We start from the raw sequence: 21,324 nt of genomic DNA, 5'->3' as shown, positions 1-21,324 counted from the left end.
GCCAGTGGCCGCTTTGGAGGTTGGATCCAACATCAACTCGCCGCCTGGGAGACCAGATGGGCAGCAAACTGCTTCTGGTGGTGGTCAAGGCGAGGGCTGGGGCCACACCTGTGCGCAGTGGCGCCAGCAGGGCTGCTGGCAGGATGGTGACGCGCTTGCGAGAGCGGCTGGGGGATGCGCGGGGCGCCGCCTGGTTGCCTAGTGACACCTCGCAGACGTCACTCATGAGCATCAGTAGCGACATCTGGTGAGCAGAGGACTCTGGCATTTCGACAAAATGGGTTGAAATGGTAAAATGGATTTTAAGTCACTGCTGCAGGTGGGAGATAGAGTGGATGGGGCTTTGGAGGCCAGAAACCTGCCTCCTCTTCTCATTTAGAATGACCTGTTTTGCTTCCCCCTGGTCAGGAGCACACCCCATGTGTGCCCAGGCAGGTGGCGCAGCCTAGCAGGTGGCTGTGCGCTTGCCAAGGAAGGCTGGTTTATACTTCCAGCTTCCTGCAGACTAATTTTGCTCTGCCACTTGCAATGAGATGAAAGCCAAAGGGACCTATTCCTGACCTCCTTGGAACCTGAATTAAGGCAGTGTGGCTTCTCAGGCGCACCGGGCTGTGAGCCACATGAAGGCAGGGATTCTCTTCCTTGTAACTTCACAGTGCCCTCAAGAAATTTGCAGACCCTCAAGAAATGCTTGTTGGATCCAGCACTCTCATTTCCACTTTGGGCGGGGGGAGACAATTAAGGAATAATAAATATTAAATAAATATAAATAAAAGCATTAACATTTAAGGAATAGAGCCTAACCCAGGTAACCTGAAAGACCTACTGCCTAGCATAAACACACACACACACACACACACACACACACACACACGGCACGGTAATAAGCACATTGTAATTCTAATAGCTATGGTTTATGGACAGATCCGTGGTTTCACAAAGTGCTCTGATACACATCATTCCTTTAATACATTTATGATCTGGGGGCCTGAATATAGTGCCTGTTTCCCATTAGTCATTCTTTCTCAGTCCTTTCTCAAACTTTCCCTCATGCAAGTCTTCCAGTCACTTGGCCATTACCTGCTCCAGGGGCACCTCTCAGAGAACCCTGCCCACTATGGGCCAAGCAGATCCTGAGCTGTTTCAAGAGAAGACCACCATGGGTAACTGGAACAAGGAGGTATCAGAAGCCTCACATCTCCCTTTGCCTCCAATAACCTGGCCAGTTTGTGTTCGTCCTCTGCCTGAGCCCCACAATTATTGGCTGGGCCTAATACATCCAGAAATTATAACTAATCACTAACACAGTAGTGGTCATTTATTGAGCACTCGACTGTGTACTAGGTATTATCACATTTAATAAACAATTTTATAGATGCATCTTAAAGATGAGGAAACCGAGTCTCAGAGGGGTTAGGCCATTTATGGCCAATAAATGTGGAAGCAGCAGCTCAGATCCTGGTTCAGCTGACCCAAAGCCTGTGCTCACAGCCAGCAGCCGGCAGGTGTTCCTTCTGCACCATTTACCCTGTCCCAGCTCAGCGCAGAAACCTTCCAGTAGCATTTCTAAATGTGTGCGAGACACATCATTAGTAATCTGTTTCCTACCCATGCACCATTTGGGGTGATGAGAAGCTCCACCCTCCGTGGTCACCTTCAAGTAAGACTGATTAAGCCCCACAGGTGGCATATGAGGAGTCAGGACCTGAAAAGACATGTCCCACCCCAGTCTCCTCATGGTGGTGCCTTTGTTCAGTAGTTCAGCAAACACCTGACCTCTACCAAGTTCTGGGCGCTCTGCTGGACCTGGGCACGTGGTGGAAGCTGGAATTGACTGGGTTCCTGCCTGCAAGTTGCCGACAGCTTTGCCACCAGACCTATCACGGAGAAAAACTGTCCAGCCCAGCATTTGCTACAGTATCAACACATATTGAGATTTATTGTGGTTCCATTTGAAAATGTTGGCAAACATGCAGTGGCAAACAAAGCTGGTTTCCATCCAAGCCCTTGCACCAGACACCAGGGGCAATTGAGGACAGAGGCACACCGGTATCTGGGGTGGCCTGAGGCCAGGAGCATTCGTGAGCTGACGTTTGTCAAGTACTGTGCTTCTGTAAGATGATATTTTGTCAAAAATAGGTGACTCCCATGAATAAGCCATTTTTCAAAATCTTCTAGGAAATATACACGCATTTCTTTCCTCCCCCAATCACCGCTCTTCCAGTGTCCATTGTTGTCTTAATTGTGCAGGTTATGCCATCATGAAGCATTTACAAGCACCAGGTAGCAAATGAGAAGGGCTTAGATGAGAGCGTGCTTCAAATCCCGGTTCTGTTTGAGGCTACTGTTGGACTTCAATAACTAGGTCCCTATCCGCCAGGAAACGAGATGACACAAAGGTGTTCTATGCCTCTGCCTTAATTCCTGGTTTAACCTCTTATTATCATCAATTTCTTCCTGTTTGTTCAGTTGTCTCCCTGTCCACCTGCCCATCCAGCCACCCATCTGTCCCTTCTCCATTCGCTTCATGCTCTTGTTCATGCTGAGACACTGGCTATTCAGAGATCCCCAGGACAGTCTCCCAGATCAGAAGAAGGGATGGTTTTATAGGAAAATAAAGGAGAAAATGGTAGTGGGGAAGCTGTATGAGTAATAAGAGACCTTTGGTGGAGTTTGTGAGATGATGTTTTCTGGAAAGTCCTAATTGTAAACAGATCCATGGCTCCCACAAGGAAGAGCCACTTGGTAACCTCCATCTGGGCATTAACAGCCATCCCCTACCTAAGATGTCCCCCAAGGGTTGTGTCACCCCAAAACCACAATTCCCCCTGAGTGGGCCAGCCCGTCTCTCAAGGAACCATAGCTCTAGGCTAACTGGCTACCCTACACTAAGCAGCTAGGACACACCTTCCTCCTCCTTCCAGAGCATCTCCTATTATGGGCTATATGCCAGGATCTCCTGGGATAAGGAACCACACTGTTTTGTACCACTTGTTCTTTCTCATACACATGAGTGCAAGAGATGATTGTGAACATAGATCCTCTGGGCCTACTGTGCCATTCTATTCATCATAACATAATTCTACATGGACCACAAGGGCAACCATAATACAACTTTCCTTCCGACTTCTGATCACGTGCCATCACTAAATCACCCCAGGGATTATATTTATCTTACAGACCTTAAGATGAGTGGAAGTGCATTCATCTTACAGGGCCTGTGGATAATCTTTCCTTTCAATAAATCCATTCATCTGAGTTATTATGTGATTATGTGTTCAAGATAAGGTCTAATTACATATCCCTACCACCCAGATTCTTTCACTTGGACAATCAACAAATAATCATTAACCATCTCCTACATTGCAGCCTTGGTTGCAGGGATATGGAGATGAGTCAGTAGAAACCTGTGTCAAGGGACTCCGGAGTCCAGTGGAAGAGAAAGGCATAATTGCACTTCACTGCCATGCAGGGTACCCCAGCATTAATCATGTAGGAGGCTGGGCCTCATTCTGGGAGTGCCAGGCGAACAGAGGTGAACCCCACGAAGACGTCATTATCTCAGTTTATCCGATGTGGGGATGAGATTCTTGACTCAGATGGAGCCCTTCTAATCCTACTTTCCATATAAAATATATCTAACTAGGTTTTTAAATTCAGAGCTCACGAGGATAACAAAATGGTTTACTGCAACTGACTGAGCTCACATCTACGTTAAGAAAGATTCCAACATAGCATCCATATCAGAGTCATAAACACTGACTGCAGATCACACTCTCTTTCTCATTAAGGAGGTGGCGGTGCCTCCTAACCCATGTGACGGGGGCAGGGTCCAGTCCCCCCTCATTCTCTGCAGTGCTTCGCTGTCTGGGCTGCAGCTCTCAGACCCCTGAGTCTTCTGCTGAGGCAACAGCCAAAAGAACCTTTGATATCTACTGGTCTCCTTAAATGAGCATGCATCCTTTTTCAGGCTCAGCCCAACGCCATCTATAAAGCACCACAGAGCCCAGAGCTGTGTTTGGTGCCTTTGCTTTCTTTGCGGGATCAGTGGTCTTAATAAAATTGTCATCCCCTGGGCTGTAGCTACAGCCACGAGAGAAGCAGGCTTTCCTTCAGAAGCTGATCTACGAACACACCCCACTGCATGGCCACGAGGATGGCGGATCAATTTCTTTAGGCCCTGAGGACTAATAGGTCGCCATAGGACTCTGAGGCATAGTATGAGGTATTTTGCATGGGCTGGAAAGAGAGTATGGATAGTGAAGGAAATAATATCAAGAGAGAATCTGGAATAAAGAGGATGGAGGTCTTGATCAGGTTGCGATGCAAACATAATGGTGAAAAAGAGAGCTATAAATAAACAAGGATCGAGGTTGGCTGTGAGGGACACAAGACCAAAAGAGCAGTACTAGAAACAAAACAGGCTTGTTTCCCTGTCATGAAAACATAGGCAAAGCAGGGCTGGTGTCCACAATCATAAGGAGGCAAACTGCTTCTATAAGGTAGCTCTGTCACCCTCAACCTCAATGATAGCTCCTATCTCAGGGTCCAAAATGGCTGCTCATGCCCCAATCATCACAGCCTTATTCCATTCAGTGCAAAGAAAGAAGGAGTAAAAAACGAATTGCCCCCTTTTTATGAGGACACTTTTCAGGAACTGCATACACAGCTTCTTCTTACATCCCATCAAACGAGTGCTACTGAGTCACATCGCCACACCTAGTTGGAAGGGAGACTAGAAAATGCAGGCTTCGTTCTGAACAGTGACCACTGAAGGCTTTGTTGCAGTCTCTGCAAATGGCCTGAGCAAAATACTGAAGGTTAAGGGTCTCGAAGATGGAACCCTTCCGGGTGATAGCAGAAGTTGAGTGGACAAACCCCAAACACTCACCAGATCCCAGTAGATGCCCGAATCCATCCTCTCCCCCCAGAGCCCTTGCTGACTCAGCATTAGGAAAACGACAAACAGTCTTTCAGCTTTGGAGCAGCATTTTGGTAAACTGCCCAGCTTAACGGACAACTCCTTTATTCTCTGAAGATTGAGAATAGTTTAGGAAAAAATATCTAATAGAAAAAAGAATAAGGGCAGTTTTGTGTCCATTGTGTTGCTACGATCGCCCGAGAATAGGCCCGAGAGTTACAGCGCTGTGTCTGCTGCTGACATAGCCTCGGTTCCTCTAGTCTTTACTAAATGACAGCAAGATCTGCTGATTTGGAAAGAGAAAGAGCCACTTTCTCCTTCCCGTGAAGACGAAAAGCAACCTCCTGGCCTCCAGAGGAACCAGGTACTTAAAAGGCAACCTTCTGAGCAGCTGGGAGGTACGCAGGGACCGGGCTCTGTTCCTAGCTGCCTCGTGGGCTCCAAAGGCCTCGCCTTGGCTGGTGCTCCCGGCAGGGGCCCGGTTCTGGCCGGCTTCTGTCTTCCTCCAGCCCCTTTGTCCCCTCTCACCGTGCAGCTTCTGTCAGCTCTGGTCTTTGGTTTAGAAAAGACCAACAGGTGAGGTGTGGCCAACCATGGTGGATCAGAATGCCTTGGAGGCCTCATGGAAATCAGAACACAGATCCTACAGCGAGTGAAGCGTGCATGGGTCCCATCGGAGACCGATGCAAAGGTTGAGAACAAGCCTGGATGTTTGTGTGGCGCTAAAGATGACTTCACTGGGCTTCTCCCTTGAAATCCTTGATTAAGAAGCCCTGGACCTCTCATTACATTATTTAATGTAAGAATTGTATGTGTATGTATCAAGCTAGTATCAGTTAACAGGAAAGAAAAATTTTTTAATTATCCCGTGTTTATACTCCAAATCGTTTTTCTTTTTGAACAAAATACAAATAATAACAAAGAATGATAGAACAGTACTTGTGGATCCAGTATTCAAAACAAGTAGCTGGGGGCACCTGGGTGGCTCAGTGGGTTAAGCCTCTGCCTTCGGCTCGGGTCATGATCTCGGGGTTCTGGGATCGAGCCCCGCGTCAGGCTCTCTGCTCACCGGGGAGCCTGCTTCCTCCTCTCTCTCTGCCTGCCTCTCTGCCTACTTGTGATCTCTATCTGTCAAATAAATAAATAAAATCTTTTTAAAAAAAAAAAACGAGTAGCTGACATTTGCTGATGTTTATGTATTACTTAAATTACACTGATTCTCATTACCGATGGTCGTTACATTCTACAGCGTTGCCATGAGCGCTTAATTAGCCAATTATTCTCAGGGGAAATGTGGTGAGGTTCTCATTGAGAGCCTCTGGTGTGTGCATCCATAAACAGGACACAGTGTGGTTCTGTAGGATTTATACAATTTTTACATAAATGATATTATTCTGTTCCAATGTTCCACAACTTGCTTTATCCACTTCATTGTATGTTTCCAGGATCTCTTTATTTGGAAATATATTCATTCATTGAAACCTCAGTATAGTAATTGTGGACTCCGTAAGTAGACAGTATCAGTCATCAACGGTTTTAGGTACTTCCAATAACAAGCTATTATTCGTCTTGCTCTGGAACAGTTGTCTGAAAAAACATATCTGCCCATATGATACTTCTGTGTAAAACTCTCTTAGCATATGATATAGGGTATCATCAAAACCCCTGAGACATGAAGGTCATCCTCAATTTGACCCCAGGATTCTTTCTCCAGTGTCATCCCCCATCACTCATCCCAATCAATCAGTGCCATCATACACCTCATTTTCACATCTTTGGCCTTTACAAATGCTAATAACTTCGCGAGGTGGGTTATTGCCTTCTTTCCTTATCTGGCAAACTCCTACACAGCCTTCAAAACCCACCTCAGGGAGGTCTGGGTGGCTCAGTCACTAAGCGTGTGCCTTTGACTCAGGTCATGATCCCGGGGTCCTGGGATGGAGCCCACATGAGGCTCTCTGCTCTGCGGGAAGCCTGCTTCTCCCTCTCCCATTTCCCTTGCTTGTGTTCCCTTTCTTGCTGTCTCTCTCTCTCTGCATCAAGTAAATAAACAAATAAAATCTTAAAAAAAAAAAAAAAATTCAAACATCATCTCCAGTGACAGATTTACTATGAAGCCAGTGAAATGTAAGCTTCAGGACTTGCATTCACATGGGCCTCTACTACCACAACATGGGAGGGTGGAGCCATGTGTTTACATGGATATTTCGTGTTTGTATAAAAGAATAGAAGATATTTTTGGTTAAAAGTCCATCCAAACTGAATGAGCTTCAGAGCCCTCCAAGCCTGAGCCCCCTCCCCATCTGCCCCAGATCACCACTCTTGTTATGCTTTCCACGAGCTCCCAGAAGGGCAGCCCTCTGGGGTCACACAGCGCTTTCACCTTGTGTCTAATACATCATATCACCTATGATTTGACAAGACATATGAGGATTTCTGTTCCTGTGCCTGTCTCCATAGTAGGTATTCACCAAACATTTGCTAAGGGGATATTCGTGAGGAAAATATAAACAGAGCTTGGTGCAAATATTTGCTGATCTCTCCAGACTCGGTCATGTTCATCTTCAGAAGGAGATGGCCAACTGCCGCCTCGTTGCACGCCAGCAGACAGAAGGGAACAGGGGAGGTCGCGGGACCCAAGAGGGGGAAAGAGGACCTCAGGAGTGCTGTGGGAAGGGTGTGAAGCCAAATCACAAAAGCAAGGAGAGTCAAACAGAAATGGGATGGAGAGATTAAATAAGGCAGGGACAGCAAGGTGAACAGATCATCCAGAAAGAGCTCATGTTAATTTAGGTAGTGGGATGGTTTCACTGAAAAACAAAGGTAAAAATAAACCATATGTAAAACGGGGGAGATGAGGAAAATAAGTATTTCGTTCCTATTGCATAGATTGACTCTGAGACCACAGCTAACGCATTGCCTGCCACCTGCTGTCTCTCATCTGGGAGATCATCCCCGAGGAGCACTGACCCAGCCTTCAAGAACCAGCCTCGCCCTGACTTCCTGGAGCCATGGCTCCACTTTCCCTTCCTACTGCCGGGATTTCATTCCTGCCTCGGCTCGGTCCCCAAAGCTGTGACTATGAGGACAACTGCAGTGGCCCGCTGCTTTACTTATTTTAAACATCTGCGTAATTACTGAACAGCGCATGTAGAGAAACTATCCTTTACATTGCCTCCCGTGACCCCGAGTCTTCCAAAATTCACTGCTAGTTAGACAATTTTTCATGTTTTATATTTCAAGACATCATTTCATCCCACGTACCCAACCAAGAATGAGCTGTGTTCTGGAAAAAAAAATATGACATTGTTCTGTTAGGAAGAGGCAAAGAGGCAAAAGCAAAAGACAGGAGTGAAACACCCGGGCAAGCATTTCCCATGGGAAAGAATGTCACAGCTGCAAACAGATGCCTTGTGTCCCCGGACCAAGTGTCACTTACTCTGTAGAAGTACAGTTGGGACAAGTGTTTGCAGAGCAAGCAATTCCTTCCCCTCCTCTTGCCGTTAATCGCTATGCCGAGACCGGTGCAAGGAGAATCTGAGATCATTCAAAATTTAAACAGTGAATGCAGCAATCAAAATGTCACTGGGTTAGAGGAATGAATGAATAATTTAGCTCATGAAAAGTTAACATTTAGAAAAGACCAGACTTGCAAATTCCAAGAGGAAGATACAGCCTGAAATAAGATGGTCCCCTCTCTTCAATTAGAAATAAATAAACTGACTCCAGAATCTATATGTTCATCTCCCAGAGGAGGATTTTGGCAGGAGTACCATTCAGACCTGAGAGCCAGAGAGTGGGCTGGCCCCTGACAGGGTGGATTGGACCATTAGTTGATTTTAGCTCATACAGCACTCTCAGAGCTCGGACCAAGCCAGCTACAACCGGATGCCCGGCAGGGAGAGATGCAAAGACCACCGCTGCCCTTGAGGTCTGGTGGAGTCCGTGAGAAAGGCACAGGGATTGCATAGCACGAGAGTGTGTAACAGAGCTCAGACAGAACAGTGGGAGACTATTTGCCCAGGCTTGTAATCGTGTTGGTTGATGTCTGATAGAAAATCAAGGTGACAGGTGGTATCAAAGAGATGCCTGGGCTTGGAGACATGACTGTCAGGGAGCTCCAGCAGCCGGCAGCAAATTTGGAAATCAAGGTTGGAACCCTGCTGGGGACAACCATGCTCTTATGTCTTACATGACTATAGGTATGGTGATTCTCTGCCCACAATGTCCTCATCTCCTCTGTCCAACCGAAAGTCATTGCTCTTCCATGTAATAGGACATCAGCACCAGCTGAACTCTCCAGGGCAGCCCCAACAGGCCTGGGTGCTGGCTGCTCTCCATTTCCAGCACTTTCCAAGCATACCAGCAGTGAACACATCCTTTTGTGATGTTGCTAGCCTAGTGCATGAGCTGTTCAACCAGCAGCCAGCAAAGACCGTGTCTTATCTCCTCTGCATGCACAGAGCCCAGCGAGCAAGGCATTCAACAAATGTGTGTTAAAGTGAATGAGGCAGAGCTCCACTTCCCTTGGTGGGAGCTCCTGGCTTCCACCCTAACAAGAAAAAACTGAACACTCTAAAAACATCATTACTTTTCTTGAGCCCATCAAAGAGACAAAGCCACTAGACAATGAAGCAAATGTAATTTGAAGAGTGATGAGCTAAGAAAAGGTGGTACACATCACTGATTTGCCTTTAAGAGAGATGGAGGAACACATGGCTGCCATGAGAAGCGAGTAGGAAGGAAATAGCTTGAAAATAAACAAATTCTGAAATGTGGCCCAAGTATCACAGTTCAGGGTGATAAGGAGCTCTGGATACAAGGGGCAGTGGTCTGCACTTGCATGCAAGCTCTTTTCATTGTGTTGCCCTGGACCCTTGGTTAAACATTAGATGAACTTTTGCTACTGGCCAAGATGGTGTGCCAGGGACAAGATTAGCCACTGAGCCATAAAACACTAGAAACCTGTGACAGAATGATTTTGACATTGGACAACCAGCAGCCCAGGAAAGTCATGGCCTCTATCAGGCATTGTGAGAAAATTTAGGGCCAGGCAGGAGACTGTGCCTAACACTGAAGAAGGACCCAAAAAACTGAGAGCCCTCATCCCCCTACACAAGCCTGACACAGAGGAACAAGCCACACAAGTCTTCTGGAGGAGGGCACAAACAGGCAGAGAGGCCCCCTCCATGGTGGACATGCAGGAACCAACGAAGGAGGTGAGAGAAAGCCTCTGACCCCACAGGCCCTGCGTGAGCGTGACAGCTGCCCACTGAGGCAGAGACTGAAAAGGCACGGTGGTGCCCTGAAGGTAACCAGAGCAACAATGGCCCCCAACCCAACCTGACCACACCTACTTGCCTCCACCCCTCACGCACAGCCTGACAGAACTGGGGTGCCCCCTTCCCCTCTCTGGCATTCTGCCTTGGAAATTCTAGCTGCCTTCTTTTCCCCGATCCCCTCCTCTGACTCCTCCACTGAGGGAGACCACCAGGCCCGATTTGGGTCCCCCTCACCGTGCTGCATCTTGGAGACTCACCAGGTGGGTCAGCCACGACCACAGTAAGATGGCCTCGTTTGTCTCCCCTCTCTCAAGAATGACCTTCCTGCGCCAACTGTTGTCCAATGTCAAAACTGTTATCTCATGGATTTTTGTCCAGGTTTCTAGTGTTTTATGACTCAGTGGTAAATCTGGTCCACATTACACCGTTTTGGCCAAAAGCAAAAGTTTGTTTGATTTTCTACAAAGGTTCCAAGGCAATTCAAAAGAGAAAGGAGAGCCCTTTCAACAAATGGTGTAAAAATAAGTGGATGTCCCAGTGGAAAAAATAAACATCAGTATCTGCTCCACCACCCCCCCAACACTGCACAGAAAATGTTACCGGAGATGGGCCATAAACCTAAACGCAAATGTTAATGACAATGTAATAAAGCTTTTAAGGGAAAACCTACATCTTTATGACTCTGAGAGTAGGAAAACATTGTTGAGGCAGGAAACAGAAAATAGTGACCATAAAAGAAAAAAAAAAAAAGAAGAAATTCGATTTCACCAAAATTAAGATCTTTTGGTCATCGAGTGACCATTAAGAAAATGAATAGGTCACCCATAGGCTTAGATAAAATAGTCAAAAAACTAAATGCTAGTATCTGGGACAAATCAAGAACTCTTACAACTCAGTAGTAAAAAGACAACCCGATTTTAGAAAGGTCAAAGGATGTGAATAGATACTTTGCAAAGAAGGTTCACAAATGCCCAGTAAACACAAGAAAAATTGCTGGATCCCATTAGTCCACAGGGAGATAGAGATGATTAAAACCACAAGACAGCACTACTCAGCCACTGGAACAGATGAAATTAAAAACACAAGCCCCTGGGGTGCCTGGGTGGCTCAGTGGGTTAAAGCCTCTGCCTTCAGCTCAGGTCATGATCTCAGGGTCCTGGGATTGAACCCCGCATCGGGCTCTCTGCTCAGTGGAGAGCCTGTTTCCCCCTCTTTCTCTGCCTGCCTCTCTGCCTACTTGTGATCTCTGTCTGTTAAATAAATAAACTCTTTAAAAAAATACATTTTAAAAACACCAGCCCCAACAGTGAAGCAGCCGGAACTCGTATATTGTTGGCGGCTGTATTGTGGTATCTGGCAGTTTTGTAGACTAAAACATACACCTGCCCTTTGGTTCAGCAGTTCCATTCTAGGCGTTTCTCCAAGTGAAATGAAACATATACCCACAAGGCTTATAAAAGAATGGATATTAATAATATCCCAAACTGGGGACTCGCGAGTGTCCACCCATACAGAGACGGACGTACAAACTGAGGTATATTCACACAGCGTGACACTTCTCAGCAAGAAAAAGGAACAAATGACCAATATACAACACAATGCAGCTGAATCTCAAAAACATCACACTTGGGAAAGAAGCCAGACAGAAAAGAGCAGGTACCTGTACCTACCATAGGATTCCATTTCTTTGACATTCTAAAATAGACAAAATGAACATATGCAAAAAAGGAAAGTATCTACTAAAAAAAAAAGATACCTTATGATAGAAAAAAGCTCAGCTCAGGGGTGTGTCTGGTGAGGGAGGAGCTGCAAACCAGTGGGGAAAGGGCATGAAGGTAGAGGAATGTGCTGTCACTTGGGAGGTGGGCACTTATGCTACACAGATTTAGGCAATGACCAAAACTCAAGAAGTGAAAACCTTCAAGCTGTGAGCCTTGCTTTGATCGTAAATTTTACCTCAAAAGAAAAAAAAATCGAAATGCATCTGAAAACGTAAACATATTGATGGTTGGAGAGAGGGATAGATGAATAAATACGGAATAAAACAAGGATAGTAGGTATTAATAGCAAAGTCTAGGTGGTTGGGTAGATGAGTGAGTACTATAAAATTCCTTCAACTTTTCTTTGTGTCTGAACATTTCATGATATACATTGATGGGGAAATTTTTGTTCCATGAGCCAGGCAAGTTGCTAGCCTCACCTAGGCCAGGGGGCAAGGACAGGGACCAAAGCACCTGGGTTATAGGACAGGACAAGTGAGATAAACACTGGGGATCCCGGCAACCGTAGCCTTCACTGACCAGACACCCACGGTGCTCAGTACCAAACAGAGCCCTGCTCAAAAGTCAGTTCTTTTAAACAGGAAAATTCACTGTGGACAAAATAGTTTTAAAAAAAAGTCCTAGAATTATCTTGACACAGTCTGGCAGCTGGAGCTGGCCTGAAAGGACAGACAAAAAAAGATAAAAAGGGACCATGACCTTTTCAAGAACTCAGTGGTTGGCAAGTCTTCAATTCCTTATGTTGGGGGATGATAAATAATTCAAATGAAGTACACTCCTGGCTTCCACTCTCTGTAGTTGAGAGTATTGATTCTACCATTACTCACCCATGGAGGACTTTGCTGGAGGATGCCAATGAGAAATGGAGGAGTGACAGCAGTCCTGCCTTGGATATTTTGCCCCAGCCTTATACTGAGTTTCATTTGCTCTTCTGCAGGCACCGAAAATGAACCATTCTTGAAGCCCCGCCAAGATCCAGCATCTACATACCTTCCTCCATTGGGCTCGGGACTTCAGGCAACAAAGGATGGATTCAGAATCCCCCATCCGTTCTCACACAAGACCATCATTCCATGATCTGATCTGCGGACAGTACTTTTTAAACTTTGATGTGCACAAGGACACCCTGGGGATCTTGCCAAAATGCAGATTCTGATTCCCTTGGGGGACTCGACCGGGCAGTTCGCCTTTCCAAGAAGCTCCCAGGTGATGCTGGTGCTGCTGGTGATGGGTCGCTCTTTGGGTAGCAGACACTGCATGACTATAAACCAAGCTTCACCCTGAAGCCTCCTTCTTCCAAGTCTAACCTGTACATCACACCAGTATCACATCCCCTCCTGAAGATCCTCCACCGCCTGCTAGTCAAACCAGAATTTTCCATCTGACATTCAAGACCCTTGTGCAGATGGATCCCACCTGCTTTCTAACCTTTTCTTCCACTGCTCTCGTCTCGTGATCTGCACCTCCACCAAATGGAACCTTGTGCTGTTTCCTAGACTTCCTCTCACTCTGCCTTCATTCAGCTATTTCTTCTGCCTGGGAGGTTCTTGCCCAACTCCTTGAGGGTCCCAGCACAAATGCCACCTCCACTATGAAGCCCAACACCTTTCTTGCAACTAGAAATCATCCTCCTTCCTCTAGCCTCTGGTGTCCTTTTGTACCTTCCTGTCTAAGGACATTATCACCAGGTTTCTTTTTCTATGACTTTTGACCATGTCTTTTGTCTAATCTATACAACTGTCTGCTCCACGCTTCCTTAGGGCAGATTCTCATCGGATTAATGCCCACAGACATCTAGCACAAAACTTTGTATACTTGGACTGTCAGGGTCACGCTCCCCAAGATGGCGCCGGTCGCGCCCCTAAGATGGCGCCGGAGCAGTATGGACAGCCTAAAAAATATCCACCCTGGCCACACGTGACTTCGTACTCATCACATGAGCACCATGTGCCGCCACTGCCTGCGAGCCCCAGATACCTCCACGTGAACAGCCCTGTGATTGGCTGTATACTCCCTGTTCACGTGAACACCCCTGTGATTGGCTGTTATGCCCTATATAAGGCAAGGGAACTTCCCAGCAGGGGAAGGAGAAAGAAGGGGAGAAGAAAGATCGTCCAGGGAATAAACAAGAGCTTGTGCATCGACCTGTGTGTGTGTTGCGTCATCTCTGAGGGCAAGGAGAGTGCCACATTGGACATAATCGTGTGTGTTTATTATTAATTTTATTGGGGTGTAATATAAGTCAGTAAACTGCATAGTAAAGTAAGTTGAGTAAACTCAACTCTTCATTGAGTTTTATACCTGGTATCAACTACCCAGTGGAGATAGAGAGCCATCACCCCAGAATAGTCCCTACTTCCCTTTCCCCATCCACAGTGCCATCCCTAGCCAGAATATAACTGCTCACATATCCACCGCTCTAGATTTGTTTGTGCCTTTGAATTTCATGTAAATGGAATCATACTACATGCACTCTTCTGTCTAGCTTCTTCAGTCCAACATCACATTTTGTAGCCTCCTCTGTGTTGTTGAATGTTGGAAACAGCATCTCAAAGATGCCACCACTGGTGGGAATGGAAGCCCCAATTCCCTTCACTCACCTGTGTGTTTTGGACATTCGGGGCTTGTCTCCTACCTGCTTTCAGGTTGTTCACAAAGTCACTGAGCATCCCTGAAGCCCTGTCACTCTTTCTTGCTGGCCCTTCTGCCTCCTCCCATTCTATCCCATGCCTTCCGGCTGCCTTCAACAAAGAGTTCCGGACTGCTTTCCCACCACCTTCTGAGACCCCGCTGTCCAGCTCGATGGTTCTCTGCTCCAAGGGACAGTCTTATTCTGTCAGGAGATGATGTCATCTCCATTCGTTCTTTGCAAATACATTTTCCTTCCTTGGGGCTGGGGGTGGCTCATCTGTTGAGACTCAGTCAGGTCCTTGTGCCCATGTCCTGCTTTGCCAGGAAGCAAGTGTGACTGGTAAGGAAGAGGCCACTGACCCTGTTGGGCTCTCAGCCCAGCTGCCATCTGCTCACCCCCATGACCCAGCAATGACATTGATGGCCTGACAGATTCTCTCAGTCTGGGTCTTGGTGTACATTGGGTAAGAATGAGGTCCAAACTAAGCAAGTCCCACATTAGGCATGTTACCCCCCAACACAGTGACATTTGGCTAAAACATAAGTCAGGTGTCATCCCCAGTGAATTATCTTAATCTAGAAAGAACAGGAAAGGGAACCAGAGGATGAGTGCTGTGTCATTTTGCACTCTGTAAAAATTATGGTAAAAATATACTGTCTCAGTCAGCTCTGGCTGCTATAACAAATACACCATAGACTGGGTGGCTTATACAAAAAACATTTATTTCTCACCATTCTGGAGGCTGGGAAGTCTCGGGCCAAGGTCCAGGAGATCCATTACCTAGGGAGGCTCTCTTCCTGATTCCTGCAGAGGGTTCCTGACTACGGTTGTCCTCTTGCTGTGTGCTCACGTGGTGAAGAGCAGAAAGAGGGCAGTCTGTCTCCTATGTCTTCCTACTGGGCCACTAATCTCATCAAGGGGTCAACACCCTCATGACCTAATCACCTCCCAAAGGCCCCACCTCCAAACACCTTCACTTTGGGGATAGGGTTTCAACATGAGAATTTGGGGCTCTCAACTATTCAGTCCAAAATGTATACATATCAGAAAATTCATTAAAATGGTAACCACTTTAAATGTACAGTTCAACGGTGTTTTGTACTTCTTGCGATGTACAAGACATGAGAGCTCTTTCAAGACATGCATAGACGATCGTATGAAGCACTCCCTTAATCCTCACAGGCCTGAGAATAGTGCTGTTATCCCTGTTTTAAGAGACTAAGGCCCAGAGTGGGTGATGGTTGCATTGGGCAAATGGAGGATCCTGGGTGTAAACCCCATCTGTCTGCTCCAGCCTGGTCCCCTATTGCTTTATTGCCTGCCTTTCTGTCTGGCTCCTTGAAGGTGATTTCAATGTCTCTGATCTCATAGATCCCATCAAAGTGTTTACAGTGCAGACCGCAAAGTCCTTCCGTGTCCTCACAGCACTTACAGAAAGGGAGGCAGGAAGGAGATGGTGTCTCTCCCCTCCCTGCCAAGGGGCATTCAGCCTTGTGCCGTACCCTCCACCATCTGCTTTGGCCTCTGTGGTGTGACTCTTGAGATTTGCAAGATACCGACAAAGCCTATCCAAAAATGTTTTCCATTCTGGGGTTGTTATGTACCTCAAATTCCTACCAACAGTCCTCTGAGCTAGCATTTCATTAAAGTGCAAACATATAATAAAAAGGAAGACAGAGGAAGCCACTATCTCATATTAATATTGTGGCCATTTTGCATAATGTATTACCCAGCCCAGAGCTGAGCCTACTGGGATGGCCCCGGGGCCAATTATTTCAGAGTGAGGAGAAAAATTAAGAAATAAATTGTAGCTCAGGATTCCATCTGAGAGCCCAGGACGATGTGAGGTACTGTCGTGAATTATGGCCTCTCGGATGGAGCACACAGGGAGGAGGAAAAGCTGAAAGCAACAAAGATGAGATTTAGCTACTTCAGAATTTTGATGGGCCCCTTGTGTGGTGATGTGTTAAAATAAGATGTTTGGAATCAAGCAGTACAGAGTTTGCCAGTCACCAGCTGTGTGGCCCTGGGCAAGCTGCTTGAACCATCTGGATCTCCATTTCCACTGACCACAAATCAAAGATTTTTTTTTAAAGATTTTATTTCTTTATTTGACAGAGAGAGAGAGAGAGATCACAAGTAGGTAGAGAAGCCAGCAGAAGGAAGGGGGAAAGCAGGCTCCCCACCGAGCAGACAGCCCAAGGCCGGACTCTATCCCAGGACCCTGAGATCATGACCTGAGCCGAAGGCAGAGGCTTTAACCAATTGAGGGACCCAGGTGCCCCAATCAAAGGTTTTAATACCCTCCCTCCAAGGGTTGTGAAGATGAGCCATTGTCTGGACAAGTATAGTATCGTATATAGAGAAAGTATTTGGCACAGAGATGGTGCATGGAGGTGTTCAAGAAATGGCACCTCTCAGGGCACCTGGGTGGCTCAGTGGGTTAAAGCCTCTGCCTTTGGCTCAGGTCATGATCTCAGGTCCTGGGATGGAGCCCCGCCTCAGGCTCTCTGCTCGGTGGGGAAGCAGCTTCCTCCTCTCTCCCTGCCTGCCTCTCTGCCTACTTGTGATCTCTCTCTGTCAAATAAATAAATAAAATCTTTAAAAGAAAGAAAGAAAGAAAGAAATAGCACCTCTCATGCTGCTCAAAAACTCTATCAGAAAGTCTGTGAATGCTGGAGATGGGCAAGGACCACCGGTGTCCCAGTTGTGCTTGTGCAGCAGTAAGTGGGAGCCTCTCTTTCAGTTAGCTGTGTCTCTGGCCTCCACCAGCTCTGGAGGTGGACCTGTGTGGGATGGTCCCACTTCTTAGCATCGATGGAAATAGCCATGACTTCTCAGTGTGGAAAATACTGTTATGATTTGGATCGTTCAGTTTGTTTTCCTACCATAAACCAGTGGTGAGAGCACCATGGAAAATCTCCACCCCTCCCCCCACAAATTTAGCTGAGGAATAAGCCAGTTAACCCAGAGAACCTCAAGATAGTGATCAGCACTGGGAAAGGCTAATCACACTCTCAGTGTAGGAGCAAATAGCTTCCTTAAAAAGCCAGCAGTGACCTTTAACTAGGACACATCGAATTAAACACATTGAAGAAAGTCAAGAGTAAAGGGAAATTAGAATTGACAAGACATTTTTCTGAAAATCTGAGTGATGGAGGGAGGGTCCAGAGAAGAGTGACCCTGTGGCTTCAGGGTCCACAGTGACCATCTAGATTCCAGGTGGTATTTTAAGAATATGAAAGGTTTCTTTCCTTCCTCAGGAAGGTCCAGGATGTCTCAGGAAAAGAGGAGCCCAGCCCCAGGCTGGAGATTCCTAGCTGCATCTAGGGTCAGTCTGAGAAGCAGATTCCAGATTCCCTCCCTCTCTCTTTCTCTCTCTCTCTCTCTCTACTGGAGAGGGTGGGGATAAATAGGAAAAACTTTCTGTGGGCAATAGCCTGGCACACAGAGGGACAAAGGAAGGGCAGGCCCTTCAATTGTGACCCTGAGGCCCACAGTCTAGCAGTCCAAGTTGAGAAGTTAATTCAAAAGCCAACCAAGCCTCTACAAACAACAATCCAAGAACCAAAGAGTTCCGGCCATCCTAAAGCCAAATTACAGGGAGCAGTTAATCCAGGAGAGACGCCAAAGCCATCCTCAAGTCAGAAGGCCACGGTACTTCTAACCAATGGGGCCCAAAGAGGAGCAAGATGAAGGTAGACAAGGAATGCTTTTGGAACCCACAAACAAGCCAACTGCCCAGCTGCCTATGGCCTACAGTGGAGCCATGCAATAAGCCTTTTAACTTATAGGAATTAAACCTTTTGCCATCTGCAGAGAGTGAGAGAAAACACAATGCACTAGGGCCCGCAGCACACCTCACCCTGTGGACAAGTTCCTTGGAATGAGTGGTGCCATTCCCAAGGATGATCCCGGTGCCCAGGACAGTGCACCTTGTGAGCATCTAGATATCCTGGAAGTGATGTTATAGATTCATACTTTTCATTTAAAAATGGTCCCTAAATGCAGACCAATCTCTGCATCTGATGCTCAAACCCAATTCCGTCTCCACCCCCGCTGTCAAAAAGCAGTCAGGTCTAACACAGAAGAGGAAACTAGCTGTAATTGACTTACTGAGGTGCGTCACTCAATGTAATTTTAGGTTGATACAAAGATTTTCAAGGCTAATTTTGACTGTGTGCAAATTTTACCATATGTGCTAACCAGACAACCTAAATCCTAGTTAAATCTAGTCTACATTTGATTCCTGTGAATGCAGGAAGCGGATGGCAGACTCCAAAGGCGAAAAGCGTAGTCAGGCTTGTGACAGAGACACTTAAACCTACCTAGACCTACATGGAATCTGAAAAGTGTAGGGGAACAGAATCTACCAAAGTCAAAAGGGAATGGCCACTACCTTTCAACAGGGAAAAGACAGTCTTTTCAACAAATGGTGTTGGGAAAACTGGATATTTACATGCAAAAGAATGAAATTGGACCCTTGCTTTATAATATATATATATATATATATATATATATATATATAAACTCAAAATGGACCAAAGGCTTAAACAGAAGAATTAAAAGTATTAAACTTTTAGAGGAAAACATAGGGAGAAATCTTCATGACATTGGATTTGGCAATGATTTCTTAGATATGACACCAAAAGTATAAGCAAAAATAGAACTAATAGATAAATTAGACCTCATCAAAATTCTAAAACTTTGTGCATCAAAAGACATTATCAACAGAGTGAAAGGCAGCCCACAGAATGGGGGAAGATATTTTCAAATCACGTATCTGTTAAAGGATTAATATCCAGAATACGTAAAGAACTCTTACAGCTCAAAGATAAAAACAAACAAAAACCAATTTAAAAACGGGCAAAGGACTTAAATAGACACTTCTCCAAAGAAGACATACAGATGTCCAAAAGCATGTGAAAAGATGCTCAATATGATGGGTCATTAGAGAAATGCAAATCCAAACCACAATGAGATATCACTTCATACCCATTAGGATGGCTATCATTAGGGGAAAAAATGAAGAAAAAGAAAATAACAAATGCAGACAAGAATGTGAAGAAATTAGCACCCTGGTGCATTGCTACTGTGGAAAACGGTATGACCAACTCTGAAAATATTAAACATAGGATTACCATGTGATTCAGTAGTTCCACCTTTGAGTTATTGTTCCATGGGTATAAAGTTTCTGTTGGGAAGATGAAAAATTTGTAGGGATGGATGTACAGTAATGTGTATCTACTTAGTACCATTAAACTGCACACTTATAAATGGTTCAAACGGTAAATTTTAGGTTAGGTGTCATACCTAACACAAGGATTAAAAGATTTTAAAAAATCAGCACTTATGTAACCAGTAGCCACCTGCTGCCAGTACCCCAAGGAAATCTCTGGTCTCTAAATTCCCTTTAGGTGGGGTGAGGATGCTGCTGGAAGGCTCTCTGTCCAGGGAGTACTGGAGCAGAAAATGTACAGGGTTGAATGGAGGTGACAGTCAAACAGTTATCTGGAAGAAATGGGGACGGCAGAGGCCACAGAGAGGAGGAGAGATTCAGGGGGACTTTAAAACTTTACTCCTGACCTTGACTACCCCAGAGATGAGCCACTCAACCAAAACTCTGTTCTTCCAATGGTTCCCATTCCACCAGTCTAGTTCTCTTAAACTCCTCAGCTGTTTTTCCCAGTATGCATCAGACGGGCACTGATGACAAACTGTTAGCCTCAAATTTCTCCCGGGCTTTTATAATTCTTTAGCCTCTGGGGTCTTTGCTGTTGATTAAAGGCTTGCATTGAAAGAATGCTAGCGCCGCCTGGACCACATCTTGAGAAGACAGTCCATCGGTGCCCCCTGTCTCAGCACCAAGATCATAAATCATCCAGAGAGGAACTGGGGCTGTATCCTGGCCAGCGATCGATGGTGCTAATGGCTTCTGGTCCATTAGGGACGGAAGGGGTTTAGCCTGGGCAAGGCAGCAGCAAATTGCTTATCAGCCCTGCCAGGCAAAGATGCTGGGAATGTTGTTGGTAGTTCCCTGAGCACTCAGGGCAGGACACAGCAAAAAGAAAAAAACTTCTCTCTGGGTCATTTGACCTCTCTGTCCTATGCCAGATTCCTTGCCCTTCCTAGTCCTAAGGAGACAACTACTCATAGAAAATCAGCCCGTGAAGCAGCTTTCTTACCTGTTCCTTTAGCAGAACTGTTTAAACCATTGTCCTACCAAGACTGCAGGCCACTCCTGTGAATTATCTTTACAGAGCCCTTTCCATGGACCCCTTTGAGCCTCAGACCTCAGAAGCAGTATAGTGCAAGATACAGCCTATGCTGAGCCACACATGAAGTTGTCCCAGTGTGGTCCAGGAAAGTAGCTCTTAGGAATCCCAGTAAGGATGTCTTACTCTGGAAAGCAAGCTTAATGGTTAGTAAAAATGACTATTTTCTCCTTGTTACTGAGCACCACGAGAAAATAAGGCATCTCTGGACATCCTCAGTGCATTGTTTCGTTAATGATGCTCCAACACCGTACAGTTACGTCAGTTTCTCTCCTGAGCACCTCATGTTATCTACGGCACCAAGATCCTATTTACCAAGTCATAGTCACTTAGCCGGTCTTCTAGCAGCTGGGGTTTATGCAAATCTTTATCTGTAGTGCTATCAAAACCCAAAATCTCCAAAGCAAATGAGGGCAATGGCTGGAATTTCTCT

The sequence above is a fragment of the Mustela putorius genome, unplaced genomic scaffold, assembly GCF_011764305.1.
Source record: "Mustela putorius furo isolate JIRA1106 unplaced genomic scaffold, ASM1176430v1.1 tig00003858_pilon_pilon_pilon, whole genome shotgun sequence".
NCBI lineage: Eukaryota > Metazoa > Chordata > Mammalia > Carnivora > Mustelidae > Mustela > Mustela putorius.
The sequence above is the reverse complement of the archived record's forward strand: the minus strand, read 5'-3'. Positions refer to the sequence as shown.